Source organism: Fukomys damarensis, unplaced genomic scaffold, assembly GCF_012274545.1.
Source record: "Fukomys damarensis isolate Sample0158 unplaced genomic scaffold, DMR_v1.0_HiC HiC_scaffold_29, whole genome shotgun sequence".
NCBI classification, from domain to species: Eukaryota; Metazoa; Chordata; class Mammalia; order Rodentia; family Bathyergidae; genus Fukomys; species Fukomys damarensis.
The window spans coordinates 24132259-24150779 of NW_022900941.1; the positions used below are offsets into that span (position 1 = coordinate 24132259).

Genomic DNA, 18521 nt, shown 5'->3' on the forward strand with positions numbered 1-18521 from the left:
TAAGCGAGAGGAGAATTTGTTTTGTGTGTGCTAAGGTCTAAAATTAGGGAACTCTAATTTCAATGAAGTCCTTAATACTCATTGCTAAAATATGGAGCAGATGTCTCTCTGACCTCCAACTAATTGAACTGGAATGTCGGCGGGAGTAGAGTCATCAATCTGCAGACTGTCTTAGAGAAGGTCCTGAGGATTTTCAACAAATGATTCTGTTATGTAGAGACTATTTAAGAAGATTATGTGAAATTGAGAGGAAAATACTGTAGCACCTTGCCTTTTATAAATCAGCATTTAGATCCTATGGGCTTTGCTGCTGAGGACATGATAAAAAAGGTTCATTTTCTTTGTCTCTATTATCTTGCACTGTTATGTATTGTTATACGCTTGAATTTGTTGGAGGAATTGTAAGAGAATGAGTTCATCTTATTTGTCAGCCACCCTTATTTGGGGATCGAAAGTTCATCCAAAGACCCTCTGACTCTTCCTGAAATACAGAATTGTAATACATGCCACGGTATTTTTGTGTGGGTCCCTGCCTTTTGCAATCGTTACAGATTATGAATACCATTAGCACAGCACATGCTACACTGCATCAGGATGACCATCTGTTTGTCTGCTGTCCCTATTAAACCGCGAGAATTTACGCTTCCTACTGCTTGTTTATCCCGATCACCTACTACCATCATTAACCTTACTCATTATAATATTAATTCATTATCTCTTTCCTGAGTTGTTTCGACAACCTCTTCAGGTCACCTCAGCCTTCATTTCACCCTGCTTCACACCACAAGGATCCTAATAACTGCAAAAGAAGTGTAGTATCACCTTTTGGCACACATTTCTCTAGTGTTTCTAGTGTTTGAAGAGAACAATTCTATTCTCAACTAGTTCTATTATGAGTTTTGTTCATAGAATGATTATATTATGCTCACAGTTTTGCATTTCTTTCAAATGAGTTTCAGAAGTGTGAGACCTGTGCCTCCAGATCTCTCATGTTTTCGGTGTATACTAACTGAATAAATACATAAATCACAGAAAAGTGTCAGTGAGAATGAGTAGGCTGCAGAAGAGTGCAGGACTATCTCTGAAGGTAGTGCTTCACATTATTTCTTAAAAGCAAGTTGTAGATTCTTGCTCCAAAGCAAGCTCAGAATTGAGATCTTTAGCATGCACTAGGATGGTTGTAAGTATAACAAACTCTCTGAAGATTTTTATACTCACTGTAGTTTCAGGATCACACCAATGGGCCATAGGATAAGTACTGAGTGTGACAGAAAGGTTGCAGAAGTAAAAGCCTCTGAGTTTGGAACTAGGGAGTATGTAAGGGCCCTACACATGCCATTGGTAAAGGCTAGCAATAAGTGCAAAATTCAGGATAAAACATTGTAATAGTTATATATAATGTAAGTATGAAAAACCATGGCAAAATGTATTTCTCACTATGTGTTATGGTCAAAAACTTTTGAAAACTTTTTCTTTGGTGAAATAAAATGAAATGTAAAGCAATATAATTTTAACACCTGCACATGAGTAATTTTGCATACTTTTTTTGGGTATTACTGGTAATTAAACCAAGGGCCTTCTACATGCTAGGGAAGTACTCTACCACTGAGCTACAGCCCAATTATTCATACTTTTAAAAATGATGATCACAGGAAAAGTCAGATGAGTCAGTGCATACCGGCCTCTCTTTTGCACTAGTTTGACACCCAGAACACGTGTGGACACCCCTAAAATACTGACCCATTTTAAGCTGCAGAGTGGGATCATTTTCTGTACAAAATAGAGACTCACTCTACATTGTTTCCCATGTTGATTCTGTAGCCTTCAAAAATTAACTATTTTCATGGGAAGGAGACCAGTAGGGTAAGAAGTCCATCCTTATTTTCTTAATACTTTCCTCATTTTAGCACTGAGACTCATTTCTTGGCAACCTTCTTAGTCCCAGGTAAACTGGGACAGTTGGTCACCCTATATATACTACAGTAAATTATGTAACTTCTCATCTTTTATTCAAATATATTTTTTTATCTAGAAGTCTAATATGATTAATTTGCTGGTGAAACTTTTCTTGGTAATGAACTCAGTGTTGTCATCATCATCACTAATTTTTATTCAAGGCTCTGTAGCTTTCCTTCCTGCCTGCCTCAGTGGCTGTTTCATCGAATATTTCTCTGACTTCCAGTTTCATCATTGAGAGTATGGACACCATATTTTTCTTGTAGTTTGGCCACCCTAGTTAAATTTCTCCTTCTTGAGGCCTAATTGATTTCTAGATTTCTCATATAAAGTGCTTTAGCACTTTATTATGGCCTGAGATTACAAAGGAAAATCGTATGTCCTGGCTTACCTACTTTGCCTGGATAGGTTGATTGAATAATACACAAAGACTAAAATTTACATAGTAAATGTACTAAAAATATATACGTCAGATAGAGTTGCATTAGATACTTGTATTTTGGTGTTTGGATTTAGCAGTCTCTAATAAAAAGATCATAACTCTGCAATTCTTGTATAACCATGAAAATAAAAGTGACTAGACAAGAAAACTTTTCACCAACTCATAACCTAATAAAAAGTTTTATGTCACTCATTTTATGTTCTATTTGTTGATGTGTTGTTGATAAGTGTGAATTACCAATGAGTTGAGTTCCCACTGGGAAAATCCTCATTTAATTTGACTTAATCTTCAATAATGTAGATATTCTCAGTTGGCATCACAAACTTACCCATTAAAGTATAATTATAAGTAAAGACATGAAAATATATGAATTGCAGTAAAAAATCTAACATTGCTATCAATGACTACAATTTTTCAATAAAAACTTGATTCAAGTAGATTGGTAATAATTCTAGGAGTATTCAAATTTTCTTTCAACAGATAAATATTATTTTACCTCAATATTGTGTATATACTCTAATAAAACTTATGCCCCTATGTATCGCTGTACATATAAGAATTATTTTAAACTAACATCTATTGAAATGAATGTGTAAACTGGAAGCATGGTTCCTCTTGATTTTGAAATTGGAATATGAAAGTGGCAAGGAAAATATTCACCATGGAATTAGCAACTATTTCAATCACCCTCTTCTTAGAAACATCTGGCTAAAGCCCAGACATTTTAGGCCTCTATTTAAAATGGGAATTGATTCCTGGAAAGAAACCAATTCTGTCCACAATAAAATCCAGTGCTTTGTAGATGAATTCAATTAATATCCCCAACTGAATACGAGGAGAAAAGATAAACCTGTGGTTATGGCTATCGCTCCACAATCTCATAGAATTCTGCCCATTACAATCAAATGGCTCGGTGGTCTTCCCAATTAAGTAAATTGTCAGCTACGGGAAGTGCTGCTGCTTAGCTAAAACTGTTCCTGGGCATATAGTTTTGGGGCAAATTAACTTTGTCTGCGATTGCTCCACTTGTATGGCACTTGTTGCAATTTGTGGATTCCTATGTATCATTGTTCACTTCTCTTCTCAGTGTTGTGTCTGAAAGTGACTTTCTGCAGTTCTCCAATATTCCACAGAGCTTTTGGACAAAGAACAGTTAATCTGTGTCAATTTGCAGCCAGTCAGTGGGTTACTCTTCTTCTTGTTTTCTCTCTGCTAATAGTTGCTTGGACAGAGACTTCTGAGGTAATGAGATTTTCCTAGACAACCTGACTGGCTGTCAAATTCCACGGGCAGAGGCAGATTTTGGATGTTCAATGTAGGTCGCTTTGATGTATTTCAAAAGTGAGCTCACAGAGCAAAATATAACTAAGAATTATCTATTCTTTGCTGTGACTATGCCAATGTCTTCTTTAGAAAAAAATTACATCAGGGCTCATAAGTGAGGGCAGCATGTCATTTCTTTGAAAAAGGATATGGATCTGTATAGAAGAGAGTAAGTTATCATGGTGGTAGAGGTGTACTAAAGGGAATAATAGTGTTCGTGGAGAAAACAAACATTAGGCAGGGTGATGAATGAGTGGTTTTTATAGTGAATCAGACCTCGCTTTTGACATTGTCCAAAATACATTCTTCAAATAGTTCAAGTTCTGTCTGCCATTTGCCTCTTTTATTCTTTCAGCCCTCCTGCAAACGACCCCCAAGATTTTGCCCCAATGCACATGCATCAGTATACACACACACACACACACACACACACACACACACGGAGCTAGAGAATTGAGATCAAATAATCGAAGACACAGATTCAAAGACTCAGAAATAACTGGACAATATTCATGATATTCACTAGAAAAATATTCTACATATAGTTTCATAGATTCTTTTTTAAATTATTTCTAACAGAATTCAAGAGAACAGTATAGTCTCTGGGAAATAAAATATGCAATATATTAAGATGTGCACTAAATGCAATATTTTAAGATGTGTTATTTTGTCCACGTATTATTTTTACTGATGTGTAGTTCACCCTATGTAATATGTGCTTCTCATTCACATGATCTTCAGAGTTTCACCTTCAGAACCACTAGCCCATGAAGAATTAGCACAGCAGGAAGTGATTGTCGTTCTGTGTGACTCAAGAGGAAAAATATACATTTTTTTCCTCTAATCTGCTGAAACACATTTGACTTAATTCCCTTGTTGAATTTCATTTTGACAAGATAGATGGCAAGGGAAGCACAATTGTGTAGATTTATACATTCATTCCCATTTTCAAGGCAAGAGTGGAGAAATCTTTCCTGGTTGATAACTTAAAGTGCCCTGTCACTCTCTTCATAAGTATGAAATTGTTCAGAAATCATGACATTCTAGTGTGCCTTGCAATATCCCCTTAACTCACTGGGCTCAGCAGTACTCTTGAGGTATCAAGGGCAAAGAATTCTAATTCAGCTGGCGCTGATTTATTGCGCTTCCAATGAGACTGGGCACACTAACGCTGGGGGGTTAATTTAAAAAGCTACCTTCAAGCTTAAGAGAAGATAAGCAGTTGCATTAGGAGGGATGGATTTCGCAGCAACTGCTGCCACTCATTTTACCCATGGCAATGGAGCCATGCATGACAGGCATGAGATATGATTATTTAGTTTTCTGGGAAACTCTGACACTTTAATGAGGATTTGGGTTTATTTTCATCAATGTGAACAACATCATCGTTATTTTTACAAATCATCTTCTTATTCAGGTCAAAAAGCAAAGTTGGTTTTGAAAAGTCTTTAGAGTAATAGTCAATGAATCATGAAATATAAAGCAAAATACGATATACCAGAATGTGGCTTTATATTTGGAAAGAATTGTCCCATTATAATTTTCTGAAAATAAAATCCTTGCCTCAAGTTTTCCTTCATTGGTGTATTACCTGCCTATCGTGTTCAGGACCATAGATTCTACCCATAGCATTACAAAAACAACAGCAGCAACAACAACAACAACAACAAAAAAACCCAAACAAAAGAAAACACAAGAATCACCATAACAATTCAAGAACCCCTATATTTCTATATTTCTTGGGTGAGGATAGTGGGTAATCATGGACTCATTCTCTAATTCTAAATGTCTAAAACCAGTATCATTTGACAAAAATATTAGAACAGTGGCAGGTGCTATTGTTTTGCAATCACAAGATTTAGCATTTTTACTTAATGATGACAGTGTACAGCTGTAGATCTGCCATAAATCTTATTGCTGTAAATCTTACTAGCTGTGTTGCTATACATCCTTGATGAAAAAGAAAGCAGATAATTAGACACATTAAAATCTATTAAAACATCAAAGGTCACCACACAATCACTAATCTTAAACTAAAATTAATCAAATAAATTTTACTATTGGTCTCATTTTATAGGAGAGAAGCAAAACTTTTGAAGAAATCATGCAGTATGACACTGATAATATCATAAAGCAAAATAATGTTCTTTCTGTTAGGTGGTCTCTCTCACACACACACACGCGCACACACACACACACACACACACAACATGAGACAAACTCCATTAAAGAGGTAAACACAATATTCTGAGGATATGAAAGGATAAAATCATGTGTAAAAATATGAGTAGAGCAATAATTATCAACAGAAGCATATTCATAACTTTTAAAAACTTTATATAATTTTATAATAAATTTAGTTTTACAGAAAGTTTGCAAAGATAAGAGAGACTTCCTATATACCAGGGTCCTCCTAATGCCAATATCTTTTATAACAATGGTGCACTTGTCAAGTCAGAAAAATTAACCTTAATTATATTATATTTAACTAAATTGCAGACTTTATTTGGAGTGCACAGAAGCTTTTTGCCTTTGCTCACTTTTTGCTCCAGGAGTCAGTCTAGAACATAGTTTCCTTAAGTACTGAAAATAATTTAATTCACGTATCTACCATTACTTTCTTTGTTAGAACAATGAGCTGCCATTCAAAACTTAAAGCAGGACAGGTTTATTTGGCTCATGGTTTCAGAGGACCCAGTCCATGATCAGGAAGCACCAGGCCAGAAACATCATGGGGCAAGAGTTTAGTATAACAGAGCTGTTTAGTTCACACTGCTCAAGATGCCTTCTTTCAAATTCTCATTTGCCAATTATCAAACCACCGTGATCAGTAAACTAACCAGTAATTTAAACTTTCTAAACCTCAATATAGTTAATTCCGAACTTGAGATAAGAGGAGCACTTCTGGGTTGTTGTTCCAAGAAAGACAAATTTTTTGTAGTTCTTAACTGGTGATGACCATAACATTTAATGATTGTTTATCAATATTATGCTTGATACTATTGATTCCCTTAAAAAATAGAAGTATGAAAGTGAAATCGTGCAGAGTTAAAAATATTTAATATGCTGCAAAAATAGTGGTGCATTTTACATTTCAAATTAACATTACATGTATTAAAGCCAGATTTTGAGAGGAACTGTTGAAATGAATAAAAATGTATTGCTGGGGTTTGGAAAGACAAAAAAAAAATCAGAGTGATCATCTAAGTGAGCACAAAGAAATTTTGAAGAAGGATCAATACATAGGGTTAATAAAAATTTTTAAATTATGTACATGAGTACTTAGGGGAAGGAGAAGTAAACTGAGACCACTCTTTTTGTTTTCATTGTTTATTGGTACTTTTCAGGTATACAGTACAGTTGCATTCATCACTGGAATCTTGTACTTTTACATGATACATCTTGGTTATTTTTTTCCCCTGTACCCCTGCCCTCCCTTGACCCCCTCCACCCTTCCCTGTTTACAAATACTTTCTTTCCATTTTTTCCTTTGCTCATAGTTTCTCTTTTCTCTTCTTTCCTTCCCCCACCTCTCCCACTTTTCTTACTCCTTTACCCTTTTTCTTCCTATTTCACACTATCAATTATACAATTTTAACCTTATTTACACTTTTAGTTTTTCATACCAGAGAAACTATTCAGTATTTACACGTGTGTGTCCTACTTATTTCACTTGAGTATGGCCTCAATATGTATCCATTTTCTTTTAAATTACTACTCTTAATGGGGCTTGAATGTCAGAGTAAGTAAAAGGATCGGGGTTGATTCTATTAACAACAAATATTTGCTGGAGATTTGAGTACCATAAGACCTTAATATATAAAGTGAATAGCATCTGTGAAGGGGGTGTGATCATCTCCAAAATATTAACTATCATCAATGGCCCATTAAGAGTATATGTAAAGTGAAAAAATTTAGAATGTATGACAAGATACTAAATGGATATGAAGACACATAATAAATTTATACTCAAGTAAGTATTCTTTTGGGCTTTTCAAAGTAATATTTAGCTCTAATATACTGATCATATGAAGAATTTTTTGTTTAATATTAATTTGGATTCTACCTCAGTACTTATTTGAAGATAAGAGGATAAGATACTTAATAAATCTTTGTGATATATATTTTGTTCTATCCTTGTACATTAACATGAGAAATATATATCTTGTCCCTAGATCAGTTCTCTTCATGAGTCATTATTTCATCAATATTATTGTCTCAACCATGACTTTCATATTTATTTTTTGTAGCAAACAGAGATACTGCACATTCTCTAAGATGTACTTGTGAGTATGCTTGAATGCTAGAACCACAATGTAAAACAATGAGGGGAAAATATAAAAAATTCTCTGGATTTTGTTTCAAAATTTTCATGTTCGAGATCTAAGGCTTACAAGATATTCACATCACTTCAATAAGTTTTAGATTCTTTGTGCTTTATTTTTTCCTGACAAATAAGAAATAATAATTTGCGATAAATGTTTCTTAAATATAACATAAGGTCATATTAAATATTGAATGCAAGAGTACTTTAACAAATGTCTATTGCAAATATCATTTGCCATTTCATGAATCTTTATATTTCACATGTTTTCTCATGTTTGGGGTTAAGTGACTTAAATAATTCATATATGTGAATTTAATTTTATCCAAACAGTTTTAAATGTATTCCCCACAAGTTTGTCTTTTATATTACAAAAAGGCAATGAAATAAAATGATTTTTACTCTGAATCCATTATGCCTCTGTATCCTTTTCCAACCAAAGTTTCCATGCAGGTATAAAATAATAAAAGGAATAAAATGTGGGAAATCAAATTAAAATATTCAATCACCCAAAAAATGTATCAATTAGGATTCTTTCCACATCAAACTGAAATATCTTTTCTTTTTACTCTCTAGTTAAAATAAATACATCTTTGATGTCTCCTGAACATCCTTGATGACGTTCTTAAATGAGATAAGGGATTATAAATGACATAGTGCGTCCAATCCATGAAGAAAATTGAAGAGCTCTTAAAAAATTGTTTCTGAAGATATGGATTTTAGAGTCAGGAAGATGTCTCCAATTTCCAGAAGTTCAAACTCAGTGATTGTAAAGGAAAGTCAGAATTGATAAATAGATTTTTAGAGCCTCCTGGTTTTGGCGAAATTTTTTCAAATGAATAAATGATTAAAAAGGCTCAATGAAAATCACATACAAAGGGTGAAATATAATGACTATCTGATCTGTTAAAAGGAAAAAGCTTTTAAACTAATCGATCTTTTCCACAACAATTTATGTCATAGCCTTTTAAGATCATCCCATCTTAAATGGGGAAGTGACAAAGAAATATATATCTAATATACTTCCCCAATAGATAGATTTTCAGTATCCTAACAAAGGCATTTGAGAGCTTTCGTTTTTAAAGAGAAGTACATATTAGATTTTTGTGAATGAACTTGTATTTGATTTTACCCTGAATATCACTATGGTTTGGAGGATAAGAAATTGAGAGCAAGATTTTATTCTTCAGCCTTAAAGGGCAGTCATGTAGTACTCATTTAACCTCTGTGTGTTTCTCTGATGGCATTTCTCAAAGGACTACGCCAGTGTATGTCACACTTAATGCCTGCCACGTAGCTACTTCATGAGCAAAATTACAAGGGTTAACTAATAAGCATAGAAGTACTTTGCAAATCCAAAATAGTAGTGTAAGTGAGATAAATAACAAAGACAAAACCCACCTGATGGTTAACTGATTTGAGTTTGAAATAATTTATGAAATTCACAAATACTTGCTTTCAATATCTGCAATTAAAGCTATCTTGGTATGTTCTTAAAAATTATTTTTAAGAATGTGTAATACATAATTTTTAAGAATACATAAGGAATGAATAATATGTGTACTAATTCTAATATAAAAAATGTTTGTATTAATTTTCAAGACATCACAGTTGTGCTTCACTTTTTGCAGAAACTCTAAATTGGATTTATTGTTGTTGTTTTGGCCTTTTTACCACTGGTACCACAGTAGAATACTTGATGATGAGAGAAAATAAAATATCCCAATTGGTGAGAAAACCAGGATGACAAAGCTACAAGTTCCATAATATCTTAACAATGGGCAAGAAAAAGAAACTCCTTGGAAGAAACAGTTAATTCCTTCTTGGTTTAATATTTAGTCTCAGTCTTACCTTGGCTTCAGCTGTCAGGAAGATGAATTAGAGCAAATGGTGATGGGAGTTTTTGTGATGCCAAGTTTTGTCCTTGAAAAACTGGATTAAACTCAAAATCATTCTCCTCACTGCAAAATGGAATGCTTTGCCTATGTCTTAGCAAAGTCATACCTACAAGCACTCCTGTCAGACTTTGACATTATGCTAATAGCTTCTGGTACATAATTATCTGAGGTAATATGGGCCAAACTTTGCTATGCATATTCGTCAACTTGGGCTGATATAACAAAACACCCCAAAGTGGGTATCTTACACAGCAAACATGCATTTACTCACCATGGTGGAAACTAAAAGTTCAGGATCAAAATACCAGGAAAGTTATTACTTATTTTCTTGTGTGGACTCTCTTCCTGATTTTAAGTGGTCACTTTTTTTTTTTTTTTGGTACTAGGAATCAAACTTGGGACCTTGAGCTTGCTAGGCAGGTGGCAGAACCACTGAGCTAAATCCCTGGCACAAGTGTCCACCTTCTTAATGTGACCACTTACATAGCCTTTCCATTACATTTTTGGAATAGAGTGACCTTTGGTGTCTCTTAAGGATATTATTTCCATCTGACAAGGATCCTAATATTACCACCTCAGTTACCTCCATGCCTAATCACCTACACAAACGCCCTGTCTCTCAATACAGTCACAAGGAAGCAGGTACTTTAACATATGAATTTGGGGAAGACACAATTCAGGCCATAACAATATGACACTTTTAATTCTTGAAACTCAAAGCTTTCTTTACAGCACTGTTCTGGAAATTTGTAGAACTGCAATATTTCTGGAACACTTCATGTGTGAGAAACAAATTATACACATATTCTTCATCTTGGTTTCCATATACAACAGGACTGAAATATTTGCATAATAATACTGTAGTTAAGAGTATCATATTAACATGATCCCATTTTCATTTTAAACAATGTTAAATGCCTTAAAAGGTGCCTCTTATCCCTCTCAAGATGAGTCTTAGAGTTAGTGAGAAAAATTGAGTGATATGACAATAGATGCAGTTTTTCTCACTCCAATAAGCAACACAGAGTACTTGGTTTGTTTTGAAATTCAATCAGAGAGAAAATCACTTAAATCAATAATCCCCAGACTAAAACAAGGCTTTTAAATGAAAAAGGGAACTGAAGAAATCTCCTGGTGTTGATATAAATTTCCAGATTCTTTTCTCTCAAAGAGAAATAGCATGCACACCCTTTCTGCCAAATGTGAAATTAAGAAGTATTTATGTGATTGCTATGAAAACTAATTGTAAGATGTGCTTAATTACATGAGAGTTGATAGCCTTATACACCTTTCAATGTCTACAATTATAACATTTTATTATATTGCTACTCAAAATCTGGCTTTTATTATTCTAATTTGGAGAAATAATATTTGCATGAAGAGAAGACTAATACCAATTTTCCTGAGTATAGGAAAAAATGTAGATAGTCATTTGAAGGGAGAAAATACTAGGATAATTGTACAACACAGAGCTCAAAGTAGGATAGAAACTCTATACCATAGTCAGCAGCCTCATTAATCTCACCTTGCTTTCAGTGGTGCCTTGCTTTCAGAAAAGAATCATGTATTATATTCAATTAATGCAAAATTTGAATTATTTCTATCTGACTCTTTTGTTGTTATTTAATTTGTAAATATATTTTGCTTCTATACTTGAGGAAAACTCCTAAATATAGGAAGTTTATACTTGGATTTTATCTGTGCATTTAGCTGGCTATAGTTGTTTAATATTTACACAACATATGAATGTGTTAAATATCACCAGATTTTGATTATTTTGACTATTTCATCATGTGAGATGAGTTATTCAGGCATAGACTGATTTGAAACATCACTGCCCTTCTTACAAGAAAGGAGGGCTAAATTTCACTGATCTCAAAGTCTCTATAGTTCAAAGGATCTAGTTTTCAATTGCTTATCATTTAGACACCAAATTTAATCCTCTAGTGAGACTTTTCTGCAGGGCTACTATGAGAGGAATGTACAGTGCTGTTGGTTAAGGGGAACAGAAATCCATAGACACAGCAACTGTAGAGAAGGGTCTAGTGGAGGAGGATTGAATTGTGACCTCAACATAGATTTGTCTGTTGTCCAGACCTAAAAATATGACCTTTGCAAGAAAAAAATCTGCGGATTTTATTAAGGCAATGTCCTTGAGATGCGACCATCTTGGACTCTGGTGATGCTTAAACTCAACGATAAGTGTCCAGATAGAAGAAGAGGACAGGTGGAGGAGATGGTGATGTGGATAATGAAGCAGAGATGGGAATGAAGCGGCTATAACCAAGGAATGCCGGGAACCACCAGAGGTAGACGAGAGGAAAAGAGAACTCCCCTAAAATGCTCAGAGAAAGTGTTGCCCTGCTGAAAATGACTTGGAGTTCTTCTTGTCTTCAGAATTCTGAGTGATTAAATGTGTGCTACTTCAAGATGCTGTGTTTATGGCAACTTATTGTAAATGTTTTAAAACACTAGCAAACCACTCGGTGATCTGGTAATGAAGATAATGTCCAGGGTCCATGAGTAGAAGAGACTAAGGGGAGGGTCTGGGGCATCATTTCTGTACCCTAGATTCAGGTTGGATCAGAGTCAAATGAGAACATCGGCTTCCACCAAGAATCCCGTGTGAGGGAAACTCCTAGTTTGCACTCGTTCCAAATTTTGAGCTTTGCTTTGTTGCTATTTATCATGTGTATGAAAATGTCAGTAGATGTGTAAATCCAAAATGAAGCAGTTTCACTGACTACTCCAGTGCTCGCTAGATCAAAAAATAGAGACAGTCTAAGAAGTAACAGCAAGGAGAACTTGCATAAGAAGGCAATATGTGATATAGTAACTTCCCATAAAATCAGCCTAGCGGAAATTCAACCCAACAGATGAGGGATTATATAAACTGAAAGTACTGGTCCTTTAAGAAATCATGGCCGAAAGATGGAATTGAACTTGCTGATACAAGCCCATGAGTTAAAAAGAAACAAAATTCTTTAGACTTATAGGTATATCACTTTGAGGTCAGTAGCAGGGCATATTATGGAATTCAAACTATCAGCTCATTTTTCCTGCATTCCGTGGTTATACACCGGAGAATGTCAAGGTAATAATTTTATGGGCAAACTGATAGAAAGACCTGGTAGTTATAGGGATTTGGACAAAATGCACATCAAGGTTTTATTTACTAACTCAAAAGAATGTGCTTTACAGCAGGCTTTTCTATGGGTCCTGGGGATGCAATGAGGGGTGACACACATACAGAAAGTCCCCTCATAAAACTGCATGTACATTTGTACTTCTAAAAAAGTAAACTTCTGTCAAGAAAAAACACAGAAAGTAAATCTATTTGTGACATAAATTTTGGCCTATTTCTTTAAAATCGTATACTTGCTATTTGGAAGTTACCATTCATTTTCTGTTCCTTCTATATCTTAAAAAAAAAAAAAAGAAAGAAATGGACTTTATTTTTTTCCAAGAATAATCTTAAAGGCTTTGGTTGTAGCAATGTTAGAGCTCTAGCACTACCAAAAGAATCCAAGGAAAAGAAACCTCTTTGCCCCCACATTTGCTGTGACCCAACTAAAACTGCCTTCCATTTCTTTACAAGATGTCTATTTTTTAAAGGAGCTTCCAGACTTATTTCATTTCATCACTGTAAAGAGTCAAATCTTAGCCCAAATTGTGCTTTGCACTGCTGAGTGGCTCCTTGGATTTTTGGCTTTAGCGTCCCACTGTGCCACTAAATATTGAACGGGGAAGTTAAACAGAAACCTCTGGACATCATATTTCATCCCTAGGTCATGACAATACACATTCTTCTACAATTTACTCTTCTCGTATGAGCAGGCAAGCAATTCCTTCTTTTTAAGTGAACCCTGATTTGAATCTCATATATCTGAAAATTAGTCATATTTAAAAACGTGAGCCTTTAAAAAACCATGACTTTCTTTCCATTTACCAGTAAAATTAATTTAAAATCATAAGAAAATTGGAAGTATGACATTAGAAATTATTCTGTTGTGTGAGAAAGCTCATCAGTTTTCCTATTATTCTACCTTTTAAAAAGAAAGCAATGCCTTGCACTGTACCTGCAGCAGAGTGAATAGAGAAGGGCGTCGTGCATCCCATGTTCCAAACAGCCTCACAGCATGCTCAGATGTGCTGACTTGCAGAAGAACATCCACATTCAGAAGGTCAGAACCTGAAAATCGTCTGCGAATAGTTTCATTGAGTATCTCAAGATTATAAAGGTAAAAAGCAGCCATGTTTTTAAACTTCACATTTTAGAAGCAAAACTATCATGGAAATGAAAGGAGAGGCAACAGTTAAACTATGATATACTTTTTGCATCAGCATATCAGAAAGATTCTTCTGAAATTTTCTATAGTTTTAAAATTGATGAAAAGACTTCACGATGTTTTACATAAAACAGGAGACTCAAAATTTTCTTTTCTTGAGAAAGGGGAATTATGAATACACATGAGGATAAAACTTTACTTCTTATGGAAATTTAATACTACTCAGCCATAAAGAAGGATAAACTTGAGACATTTATAGCTAAATGCATGCACCTGGAGATCATACTTTTATGTGGAATTAATTGCATACACATGAGTAAATGTCACATCATATCTCTGGTGTGAAAAACTGAAAGTGTGAAAAAGGACCAAAATGTAAAATACATAATGTGGGAAGAAAAAGTTCAACTGGAAAAGGGGACTAGGAAGGGAGGAGGCAAAGGGAAGAAAGGAAAAATGGGGAAAAAGAAAGATAAAATAGATAAATGAGGAGGGGAAGAAGGATTGAAGAAAAGGGAGGGAATAGCAAAAAATAAGAATTAAGATATATCATGTACAGGTACAGATGCCAATTGATGAGTGTGAATATATATATATATATAAAATCAATAAACTTAATTCAAACTAAATAAAAATTGACTTCTCCCAAATTAATTTTTGGAATGATAACTGGCACATTATAAATTCATGCTGGTGGTAGAGAATTTGGAGACTCAGAATAAGGGACACATTTTCAAAGCTCAAGACACAAAATGACAAAGAATTTAATGTTTTCAAATTGTAAATTAAATAGAAATAACTCTTAAAATTGGAATATGCAACACAATATTTTTCTAGTCTTTCAACAGAAATACAATAATTGAATTAATAGAAATATACATGTTACCTCTGTCTCAATGCCTGCTAAATGAACTCTCCAATATGTATTTCTTAGGATTAAGAAATGGTTGAGTGTAAGAAGAGGCTGGGGATTTCGCTCAGTGGTTCTGCCACCTACCTCACAAGCACGAGGACTGGAGTTCAATCTCCAGTACCAAAAAAAGAGTGCAGGAAAACATATCTGTCTTCCAATTTTTGATGGAAGTGCAAATAACGGCCTTGTAATGGAGTTTTTCAATAAAAAATAATAATTTTAAAATGTTCTTCTCGACAGGGAGGAGTTATGCTTTTGACAAGCTAATCATACATCAATACAAATTATTATTAAGAAATGAACTTCTTCTAAATAGCCAAGAAAACAATATATCACTTCATATTATATATTATATAATTATATTATATAAAATGATACATAAGATAAAAATATTTTTAAAATACTTGAAATAACATGCTCAAATGATGTGCATTATTTAAAAATATAGGCAAATACAAATGGCACTGAAACTATTACCTCAAAAATTATATTAACAATTTATATTTATGATGATAAAATAATCATCACATGACTGAGTTTTGAAAAATGACAGTTAAATCTTTTTATCGTGTAAGTTTTCTAAAAATTTAATCTAAAACATTATTAAATATTTTCTGGGAAAATAAATTTTTATATAAAGAAATCAATGATGAGTTAAATTCAGGAGGACATGCACTATGAGCAAAAATGGCTTTTTAACGTAAATGAATTAAATAAATATCTGGAATACTGTTTTAAATCCTTTAAGGTCCTAGGAATTGTACTTATCCAGGTGATTTGCTCAGAGTTTGAAGCAATGGTTTGTCATGGGCTTTAAATTAATATTTTATCTGTTTTTCAGGCATATCAAATGTATCAAAATTTATGTCTGTAACATAGAACTTACCAAAAAGTGACTATATCTGAAGATTTCTTTTTGTGATAATATGCAAGGACTAACTGCTTTCCATAATGCAAGAAGAAACTGGATTAATTTACATTTTTAATAGTTACTAGAAAAGTTTTGCCTTTGGATATTAAGTTGTAATACATAGAAAAATTCTTTGGTTTGATATTTCAAACCAAATATTTCAGATTATTAAATGATTCAAAAATAAATAAAATACTCATTAACTTAAGCTAATTAAAATTTTTCCTAGCTAAGTCAGACGTTTTCAGGATAGCAGCATTTATAGAGGACTCAGGCTGAGCTCCTTAGCTATGGTGAGATAGGAACGCAGCACTTTTGAATCTAGATGACCTTAATATTTTTCCTTCCCAAAATGCCTTCATAGAGCCTACTTACCACACCATAATGGAAAGTAAATTGAAGGAGGATGTGGGAATAACTCCCTGAACTAAATGAGATAAGTAAAGAGAGTTTAAAAGAAAAACCAATAAAGCCTACTTAATAACTTTAGAATTAATAACACTGGGGAGTCATTACAAGAAGTAGACTTGACAAGAAAGAATGATTACTAGGAAATTGACAAAAAAGGAGAACCATATGACAAGAGATAGAAGCCGTGATTTTCGATACGCGAACATTCTCATCGGCTGTTGTCTACCCGGGATATAGCCAGGAGATGGATAATCTGACTTCAGAGTCCTCACTGTCTCTCAGGACAAATTACAGGTCTAAAATAAATGTAATCTGTTGATGTAATCTACAAAGGGTAGTCCTGAAGGTACAAAACAAAATGGAAAAGTGAGGGGAGTGAGTCTGATAAATGGAAATTAATGAGCACACAGATATTTCTGGTGATGCTAATTTTTATGAAAACATACTAACTTTACTATAGGTTAAAACTAAGGACATGACAAAAATCAAGCATTTGATCTAGAAAAGAAGGAAAGAGGGAATAAATAGAGTATTCAGGCAGAGGATAGAAGGTGAAGTGGCTGGTACTTCTTCTATTTCAAGTGTTCTGTTTGTAGGTTAGATCTCTATGGTTAGATGTGGTAGCTCCAGAAACTAGTGGAACATTCTTCTGTGTAAATGTGGGGAGATTCTAGACTCAAGTTGGATAAGTTCAAAGTCTGAGTGACAAACTGTCAGCTGAATTAGATACGAGAGTGAGGGAAGTAGTTAGAGGGAAGATGACTGAGGGATGAGTGCCCTCAATCTTGCAGGGTTATTTACCTTTGATCTCGGTTCTTCTGCTCCGCTTTCATCGGTTTGCAAAGGTTTGCACTGAGCTGATAGTGTCCACCGCAGCCAGAGACAACAGATGCAAGAAAGATAAATTTGCAATAAAGGTAAGAATTTTATGACTATGAATGATCTGTTAAAAATATCTATTGAAAATGTTCACCACCTACTTCCCCCTGAGTATAGATTTGATTCCTTTTTTCAAGCCTATCTTTGACTAAAGACTTAACCATTGAGGGCATATACAAAGCAATCTTTTAGGGATATCAAGTTGGGATACTTGATGAATCTGATTTCCTAAAATAAGGATTATATCAATTTTTTATTCCTAGAACCCATTTATTTACAATTCAAATTGACTGTATATGTTGGTCAGGATCGCTGGGTCTTGGGATGTATGGACATAGTCTATCATTACCCATTCTAAAGATTTTAATTCTGGGCAACATGAGTCCCAAAATGGGCCTATTTTTTAGCACCAATTTCTGTAAATGACATAAATTAATGTATTATTATTTTACTTTGTACTGACAATTTCAAAATACAATTTACTACATCTAATATCATTGTAGAAATGAAGAAGAGGGACTACATATTTGCAATTTAATGAACTATTGAGGAAAATGATAGAAAAAAAGATAAAAGAATTTTAATTCCTTCTCCAGAGTACCAACCTAGTACACCATATCCCGATTTCCTCTATAACAGAATATGTACTATAAAACTATTGATTCATTTCAAATTGAATAGGATAAAATAAGAGTAGGGGTGACTGATCTAGCATTTATGAAATGGTTGGCTATGGGAAAAGTTAATTTATTTTCAATAATATTCAACAGGCACTAAAATATAATGGTACATTTGAGACAGTAATAGTACATGAATAGAAAATCAAGGCAAAGATCAAGGAAATTTATCAAGATACTATAGGTCACTTAAAGGAATCTCAGTCTACAGAATATTCACATTTCAAAGACCCACTGTGTATTGACAATCAAGTTGTACTTTTCATACGTACGAGGAGATATAAAATTATCTTATAAGAATGAATTGAAATTTAGGTTTGATTTTATAATTTTGTAGATGGTGCACATTTGGGGGCATAATTACTTTCCTAATCTTTAGGAGAGAATTTGCAATTTTTCCATAGTTCATATTTTGAAGCTAAGAACTGCTAGTTTCCTAGAGGCAAATAATTCAAAAGACAAAACCACGAGCTAATACTCTATTTAAGAGAAAAATGTG

At 33.9% G+C, this 18521-nt stretch overlaps 1 pseudogene; it reads right to left on the reverse strand.

The window, feature by feature from the left end:
* LOC104860002 overlaps window positions 1–14199 on the reverse strand; it is a 135912-nt pseudogene extending 121713 nt beyond the window's left edge.
* Window positions 14200–18521: the final 4322 nt, after the last annotated feature.